The sequence below is a fragment of the Schistocerca gregaria genome, chromosome 7, assembly GCF_023897955.1.
Source record: "Schistocerca gregaria isolate iqSchGreg1 chromosome 7, iqSchGreg1.2, whole genome shotgun sequence".
In the NCBI taxonomy this organism is placed as follows: domain Eukaryota; kingdom Metazoa; phylum Arthropoda; class Insecta; order Orthoptera; family Acrididae; genus Schistocerca; species Schistocerca gregaria.
In genome coordinates this window covers 180,882,475-180,892,113 of record NC_064926.1, presented here as the reverse complement: position 1 = coordinate 180,892,113, position 9,639 = coordinate 180,882,475, and positions in this window count along the sequence as shown.

Below are 9,639 nucleotides of genomic sequence, written 5' to 3'. Positions count from 1 at the left end.
TTTCCAGGAGTGTATTATTAGAGTAATTCAACTGTGCATAAATGAGACTTCTACGTCGGATAAAGACGGATGGAATAAAATAAAACTTTTAAGATCTACATTGAATGGAGACAAGAGGGCACAATCGACATCAGCTTCTTAGTTGCGATCGATTGAGAATGTACTGCAAGGCATGAAACTGCAGGGCACGATTATTAATTGACTTGCCTGCGAGGGTCATGTAACATTAATAAATAGTTTCATGACATAATTGATTAAATTAAGGCAAAACTGTTACAAAATATTCGAGAAAACAATATTACGTCTGAATGAAGTAAGACAGAATATCTTATCACAAATAAGAGAATGCTAAATTATGCACCATCGACTGTGGATGGACAGACAGCTGATCGGTTTATGTTCTGAAGGAATCTGTTTAGTAAAGACAGCTGAACGGATACAGGAAAAGACACCCGTTTCCGAACAGAATAATTTATCTTTGGACAAACAACGTAAGGAAGTTTCACAAAGCACCAACTTCAAAATTCGTCCACATCATCTGCGGAGTTTGCGATGCTACAAGTTACCTTTGATATTAGGGGTTTGAAATGCTGTGGCCACATTATGCTGGTGCGTGCGGATTCAGGAACCTATGAAATCCATCGGATTAAGGCATACTTTGTACTGCCCAAGTACCGCTTACTCCACCTAATCCGGAACCTATGAGTACCAGCGGATCAAGGTATACTTTGTACTGGCCAAGCACTGCTTACCTCCATCTGTACCTCCACCTCCGTGCCCTGGCACTCAACGGACACAACCAACGCTCTCCGTACAGCATGCACATCAGTAGGCCGCCACGTGTTTCGAGGAACAAATCTTGCGTGTCCGCCACTCACTAATGCGCAGGAAATTTTGTTTTTCGTTGGAGTCCTCTGCAGGCTAGTTTGCACAACAGATGTTCGTACCAGCTAGTCTGGGGCCAGTAGCTTCTACCACATTTCGTTAGCTTTTCCTATCATGGTATAATAACTGAAGCTTTGTAAATGCAACTAATCTTCCAAGAAAAATTGTTGGGAGACGTACGTTTTTTGGCTATACATTGTCAATACATAAAATAATACTGATAGTAACCAGAACACATACAATTTAAATGCAGGTATAAGATTCGCTGAATCCATTTCTTGCCGAACTCTTGTAATCTATAGGTCTGCCAGGTTGGATGGACTAGTGCCTCATGTACCAAAGCAGTCAAAAGCCATTTAGCATGAATAGGTACAGGAGTTGCGCAAATGTCGTAATATCGCTGAAGTGCTGAAAAAGAGGTTACAGTTGGGATGGTAACTTTTGAACGATCACTGAGACAAGGCCACCTACAGCAACATTATCTAGAACAGTAGCTGGAACGAGAGGGAAACGGAAACACAGAACTGTGTGACGAGGCGATATCCAGGACCAAACGGCTAGGATAACAATCAACTCGGAATGGACAAGTAACAATCTAGCTGGAACTAATACATAGTTATTCATGACGGATCGACAATTCATACAGTGCAATAGGTATTTAAATACATGTTTTGACACTATTACAATATAAAACAATCATAAGTCTGATAGTCAGTTGTTACTGTATTTATTGAAGTCGATTAGACACCCAAAAAAGCAGATTCTACTCAGATTTTTTTTCAAGTAATGCTTTAATAAAACGTGAGCTGAAGGTATGTAAGATATCTTAAAGCTCTGAATCCATAGATGTAAAAATGGAAAAAAAAATTACACATCTGGTTAGGAAACTAGGTGTGGTTCATATACGCCCGACAATGAATGGGCATATACGCATTTAATAAATAAGCTATGTAATTTTATACGAATAATAATTGGTGTGGTTAGGCAGGGTTCTCAGTCCTCCTCCCGTGATATAAACCATCGTCAATGATTAGTGTCACGTCAAAAAAACGAAAGAACGGAATTATGAATCAGAAACTGATCCTTGGTTAAAAACCGGCGAAGCAAGAAGTGAAATGGAAAATAAATCGGGGTTGACCCATTGTAACGTGTAACAACGGACAAAAGTTATCTGTAAACGCAGTCTGTTCAGCGCATTCCTTGAATTAGTATCAGACGACAAGCATCTCTCACCAGGTAGCATCTGCCCTAGATTTACTTTTTTACGCTGTGTTATTAGCTAAATATAATTAATTTTTTACATACTTTTATCTTCCTATGCAGCCCCAGCGTTGCACATACTTCCAGTTTAGCATTATCAAAATTTCTCAAGATCTGCGTTTCTTCCCCTTGCTGTTGTAAGGTCACTCTGTCGCCAATCGATGTGGCTAAAGTGAGTTCTGTATGCTGGCAACAGCCTACGAGGTGCCGTTGTTAAGTCTCTGCAAACCGGGGTGCTACTTTCAAGAAATGGTACCAGACTGATAATTATAGGCTGATACCGCGATGAAGTTACAAGTTTAGGGGAAATGCATTAATTTGAGGTAAGGAATCTTGGTCTGTAAATGTCCACATCGAAAGCTATTAGTAAAAGTCGTTTTGATAGTTCTGACAAGCGATCACATGTATCGGCACTGTCGTTATTAAGATTGTAGGGTAGACAGCTTTCAGAGGTGGTAATACAGAACATCAAGTAAAGGGCTCTAAAGCAGATACCTCATACCTCATACGGTCACTTGTTCAGCTGAAGAGATATGCTTCATGGTAACGAAGCTGAACAAGTGTGTATAAAACGTAAAGTATGCGTTTCATATCACATTGGTTTGATCCATACTACTTCCTTCCAAAGTATGAAATTGAAGCGCTTGCAGTACAAGAGATGCGTTTCACAGTATGAAAGATAAATAAGTGCTCACAGCTTTTAAGATGTGCATTTTAGAACCCGTTCTTACTAAATATATGGCCTTAAAAACCATCCACAGACGGGCCGGCACACCAGACCTCGACACTGATCCGCAGGGCGGATTCGTACCGGGGACGGGCACGCCTTCCCGCGCGGAAAGCGATGCTTTAGACTGCACGGCTAACCTCTCTTTTCATTTCCAAAAAAACTGTCAATTTTCATACTTATACTAAGAGGGCTATCCACAAAATACATCACGTTTTGGAATTAAAAATAAATAAAGTATTGGAATTTTTTTATTATATACAGATGAAAGCCACACTTAAATACTTCTCTTCTACATAGTTGCCATTTAAATTAAGGCACTTAGCGTAGCGATGGCCGAGCATGGAAATCCCTTCGTCGTAAAATTCGGCCGCCTGCGCCTTCAACCACGTGGTTAATCAGTAACCCGGTAGAAATACGATTTTTGTGGATTTCCTGGAAACAGGCACTACAATAAACTCTCAAAGGTATTGCCAAACTCTGCACAACCTCAGAAGAGCAAATACAAAACAAGCGCTGGAGAAAGTTGGGCTCAAAGATATTGCTGATTCACGACAACGCCCGGCCCCACACGGCAAATGCCATTCTGGAAGTTCTCGAATCTTTTAAGCGGGAGTTGTTTCCTCATTAGCCGTACAGTCCTGACCTGGCACCGAATGACTTCCACTTATTCTCAGCAATGAAGAAGTGGTTGGCTATGCAGCGTTTTGATGACGACGCACAGCTTCAAGAAGGTTGAAGGCGCAGGCGTCCGAATTTTACGACGAAGGAATTTTCAAACTCGTCAATCGATACGATAAGTGCCGTAATTTAAATGGCAGCTATGTAGAAAAGTAGTATTGAAGCGTGGCTTTCATCTGCATATAAGAAAAAAATTTTCCAATAGTTTATTTATTTTTAATTCCTAAACGTAATGTACTTTGCGGATAGCCCTCGTATAAACCAATAACGCAGCTCTAATGTTGTGTGTTGAGACACTACTAGACACACAATCTGACTGTTACGTAGGTTCTGTACATTAGCTTATAGAATTTCAAAACTACTTTCTGAAGTAGAAAAAGCACACACCAAAAATTTACAGTAAAAATTCAAATAGTATCCTTAAAGTAATTGCAATACATCACTGTCAACACAATCTACTTTTTGTATGCTAATCAATGCCCAATCTTTCAAATATGATTTTTAACATATTACAGAAATTTTTCTTCGAATACCTTCTAATTTTGTGGTATTCACACAGCATGTGTACCTTGAACTCTATGGTGCTGTCGGATCATAGTTTATTAATGACGTAGTTAACAAAATTTTCCAACAACCTGTACTCAGCGTTACTTTTTCCCTCTGGGAAATAGCGTGCTTCAGGCCTGTGTATCAATGACAGCGATATACTCGCAGGGGATGTCCTTGTAATCAGAGCTATTTGCTCTCGGATCCATTTCCAACTATTCATGTGACCGCTGAAAGTGTATCGATGAATTATTGTGTAGGCTAGATGGCATTGTTGACATGAATTTGTTGCACAGAGTCCGATTGCGTAGAATCTTTCATTGGTGTTAACTATGTTGTTAACTGTCTGGTACCATGATGTTTTTATATTAGATGTGAGCACATTAGAAATAATGTTTTTTTTTCCAAATCTTAGCCCAATCAATGTTTGGAATCTGTCATTCCATTTTGTTCCTTCCTTCGCTTTTCTGTCATTCCCGCAATATGGCTCTTGATGTTATGTGTGGTGAATCTCTGATTTCGGCACTTACATAATTGAACTCAAAACCCTCACATGCTGTAAACGACTGTTGATATTCTGCACGTCATTCGGGAGAAGCCAGCTTCGAGGTTTAATGGTCTCGAAAAGTTGGCTGGCTATGCTTTCTCACGAGTCTCTTATTAAACTAACTTGCCTTATGATAAAAAGTGCAGACGCTCTATCTGTTATATTAGTCCACGATTTTTTGGATTTAAAGTGGCTACCTTAGCAGGTTCTTTGAACACTTAACCTTTCCATAAAAAGTTTGTGTGTTTGGACATTATTCTCCTCGCTATCATTCTCGGTATTGGAAAAAGCTGGCAGTATAATAAGCAAGGTGTTGATAGACTTCGTTCTTTGAGCTTGGTTCATATATCGAGTTAAAATCTCCATGTTGGTTCCATGCACTTTATCTGTTGCAATTTTGCAGTTTAAAGCCGTCGTTTTCATGGGACATGCTGTCAGGCTGATCCCAAATGTTTTATGTTGTCGGACTAATTTTGCCCACACAACGTTGATATTATCAAAAGTCTGAAATTTAACATCTTACTTTTTTTTAGTTTGAATTGGCTCCAGATGCTCCACAGTACGTATCAATCACTGTAACTAGCTTGATTATCTCTTCATTATTTCTTATAATAATCCCTATATCGTCGGCGTAGCCTCTGATAACTGTTTCATTTCCTGATAATGTTAAGCCTTTTAATCTACAGTAGCATAGACATGTCGGAGGAAACGTTCCAGTGAAATGCCGAAGAGCGATGTGGACAAAGGACTTTCTTGAGAAGCCCCTCGTAATATTTGTGTCGGCCTGCAGTATTGACAATTCACCGCAATTTTTGCATTTATTCCAGTTGCAGTGTTGTTTATCAACTGTATCTATCGTTGAAAACTACTTTCTTCAACGTCTGTAGGAGATATTCATGATTTGATACATCGAAGGCTATCGTTGAAACGTATTTTGTTCAACATCTCTAGAAGATAATCATGATTTGCTACATCGAAGACTTTATAAAAATCTAAGAAAAATAAAGCACACTTTATGCTTGTTACAGAAGTTATTGCAATGATATCCCTGAATTCTGGTAGATTTTGAAAAAAAAAATGGTTCTGCTTTGCGCTCAGTTTTGATGTTTACTAAATATCTTATCTGAAACGCATGAAATTCTCTTGTTTACTATTCTAGCTATTAATTTATAATCAGAATTCAGCAGTGAAACTGGAAGAAAATTATTTAAATGCTTGTTTCCATTATTTTTTGGCCCAAGAATAATTTTACTCTCCTTAAAATCAGCCGGAATGATTTCCCCCTTAATAACCTCATTTACAATGTCCGTGATTTTCACACTCATTATTGGCCAGTAACGGACGTAAAACTCTGCTGGCAAACCATCCAGTCCTGAGTTTTCCTCTTCACTGAACTACCTAGAGAAAATTTTCGTTGTCATCTTCTGTCAGCTGTGGGGCTACGATCTCAAGGAATTCTTCCAAGGAAGCATAACTACATTCATGTATAGAATATAGCTCGCAATAATAGCGATAAATTTCATCCATGATATCCTGCTGCGTTCTGAGAATCGTACCATTTTTTGTTCGAATTTCATCAATAAAAGTCCTTCGTCCGTTTTTCGTATGCTTCACTAAATGATACAGTGAAGTAGTTGCCTTTGATTTTATTTTCAACCCTTCCATTTGATTTCTCTTCATGTTAAGTAATTTGGCCTTGATTGTTTTGATGTCTGCTGTCCGAAGTGAGGAACCTGTTGAGACCAGATCATATAGATCTCTCAAACTGAATAGTAATATTCTATAGTGCATTTCATTCCTCGTGCACAAATTTTATCACTACACAGTAATCCTTTCTAAATCGTTTTGCCTATTCTCCTAATCACCCAATGACTTTACTAGGTAGTAAACGGCTGCATAATCTGCAAACAATCTAGGACGGCTGCTCAGATTGTCTCCTATACCGCTTATGTAGATAAGGAACAACAGAGGGCGTGTAACTGTATCTTGGGGAACGCCAGAAATCACTTCTGTTTTACTCGAAGACTTTCCGTCAATTACTACGAACTGACAAGAAATCAAGTATCTAGTCACATAATTGAGATGATATTCTATAAGCACGCAATTTCACTACAAGCAGCTTGTGTGGTACAGTGTCTTCCGGAAATCCAGAAATACGGAATTAGTCTGAAACCCCATATCAATAGCAATCAACACTTCATGTGAATAAGGAGATAGTTGTGTTTCACAAGAACGATAGCGTCTAAATAGGTGTTGACCGTAAGTCAATAGATCGATGTAATTCATAATGTTCGAACACCATATATTGTCCAAAATCCTGTTGCATATCGACGTTAATGATTTGGGCCCGTAATTTAATGGATTACTCCTACTACACTTCTTTAATATTGGTGTCACCTGTGCAGCTTTTCAGTCTTTGGATACGGATCTTTAGTTGAACGAACGGTTGTATATCATTGTTAAATATGGAGCTATTGCGTCAGCATACTCTGAAAGGAATCTAATTGGTATACAGTCTGAATCCGAAAATTTCATTTTATTAAATGATTTGAATTGATTCACTACTTCGAGGATATCTATTGGTAGGCCACTCATGGTGGCAACTGCTCTTAATTCAAATTCTGGAATATTTATTTCGTCTTCTCTCATGAAGGAATTTCGGGGCGCTGTGTTTAGTAACCGTACTTTAGCAGCACTATCGTCAATAGTATTTCCATCACTGAAGCATACTTTAATTAGACAAGTGTTGCTTACGATTTTCTGCCGGATTCGAGACAAAGCTTCGTATTCAAACAATTCCAAGCATCTCGAACTAAGTTCATGCTAAATTTCAGGCCAATCTTAGGGATAATCTTAATGAATATAGATTCGAAAACGGTTTCCCAAATACAACATATTAGGGCTGAGCACATAAACATAGTATGACAAAGTCCCCAAGGATCCTAATTGCAGATACGCAACCGTTTATGTGAACGTCAGAGCAGCTAATTTACCCCGCCGATGTCCTTACAAGCTCAAAAATTCCAGGCATATATTCACACCAATTCATAACGGGTTCCCAGAGGTAATCGACACTGCTGATGGTACGTGAATACTATATAGCTTTTAGATGTCCCCACACGAAAGAATCCAAAGGGTTGAAGTCATGAATGTGGAAGGCTATGGCACTGACGAGCTATACCAGTATTTAGGTTATCTGGAATGATGACAAAATCAAGCGACGACAGTTTATCACTTTGTAATACCCGTGGTCTAGGGGTAGCGTCTTTGATTCATAAACAAAACGTCTTCGATCCTCGCCACTGCCTAAATTTTGATAAATAATCAGCATTGGCGGCCGAATACTTCCGGCATAAGAAGTCAGCCTCATTCTGCCAACGGCCTTGTCAAAGAGGGCGGAGGAGCGGATAGAGGTTCAGGGCACTCTCTTGTCCTAGGGGTAGGAAATTGCCCCTAAAGGCGGAAGAATCAGCAATGATCAACGACATGAGGATGCAGAAGGCAATGGAAACCACTGCATTAAAGACACGTAATGTGTATCCACAGGACATGTGGCCTGTAGTTGAAGAAGTGTCATGATGATCTCTCCATTGGCAAAAGATTCCGGAATAGTCCCCCATTCAGATCTCCGGGCGGGGACTGCCAAGGGGGAGGTTACAATGAGAAAAAGATTGAATAATCAACGAAAGGATAGTGTTCTAAGAGTCGGGGCGTGGAATGTCAGAAGCTTGAACGTGGTAGGGAAACTAGAAAATCTGAAAAGGGAAATGCAAAGGCTCAATCTAGATATAGTAGGGGTCAGTGAAGTGAAGTGGAAGGAAGACAAGGATTTCTGGTCAGATGAGTATCGGGTAATATCAACATCAGCAGAAAATTGTAAAACAGGTGTAGGATTCGTTATGAATAGGAAGGTAGGGCAGAGGGTGTGTTACTGTGAACAGTTCAGTGACCGGGTTGTTCTAATCAGAATCGACAGCAGACCAACACCGACAACGATAGTTCAGGTATACATGCCGACGTCGCAAGCTGAAGATGAACAGATAGAGAAAGTGTATGAGGATATTGAAAGGGTAATGCAGTATGTAAAGGGGGACGAAAATCCAATAGTCATGGGCGACTGGAATGCAGTTGCAGGGGAAAGAGTAGAAGAAAAGGTTACAGGAGAATATGGGCTTGGGACAAGGAATGAAAGAGAAGAAAGACTAAGTGAGTTCTGTAACAAGTTTCAGCTAGTAATAGCGAAAACCCTGTTCAAGAATCGCGAGAGGAGGAGGTATACTTGGAAAAGGCCGGGAGATTACATCTTGGTCAGACATTCCAAAATCTGATACTGGATTATAAGGCGTACCCAGGAGCAGATATAGACTCAGATCACAATATAGTAGTGATGAAGAGTAGGTTAAAGTTCAAGACATTAGTCAGGAAGAATCAATGCGCAAACAAGTGGGATACGGAAGTTCTAAGGAATGACGAGATACGTTTGAAGTTCTCTAACGCTATAGATAAAGCAGTAAGGAATAGCGCAGTAGGCAGCACAGTTGAAGAGGAATGGACATCTCTAAAAGGGGCCATCACAGAAGTTGGGAAGGAAAACATAGGTACAAAGAAAGTAGCTGCGAAGAAACCATGGGTAACAGAAGAAATACTTCAGTTGATTGATGAAAAGAGGAAGTACAAACATGTTCCGGGAAAATCAGGAATACGGAAATAGAAGTCGCTGAGGAATGAAATAAATAGGAAGTGCATGGAAGCTAAGACGAAATGTGTGAAGACATCGAAAAAGATATGATTATCGGAAGGACAGACTCAGCATACAGGAAAGTCAAAACAACCTTTGGTGACATTAAAAGCAACGGTGGTAACATTAAGAGTGCAACGGGAATTCCACTGTTAAGTGCAGAGGAGAGAGCAGATAGGTGGAAAGAATACATTGAAAGCCTCTATGAGGGTGAAGATTTGTCTGATGTGATAGAAGAAGAAACAAGGGTCGATT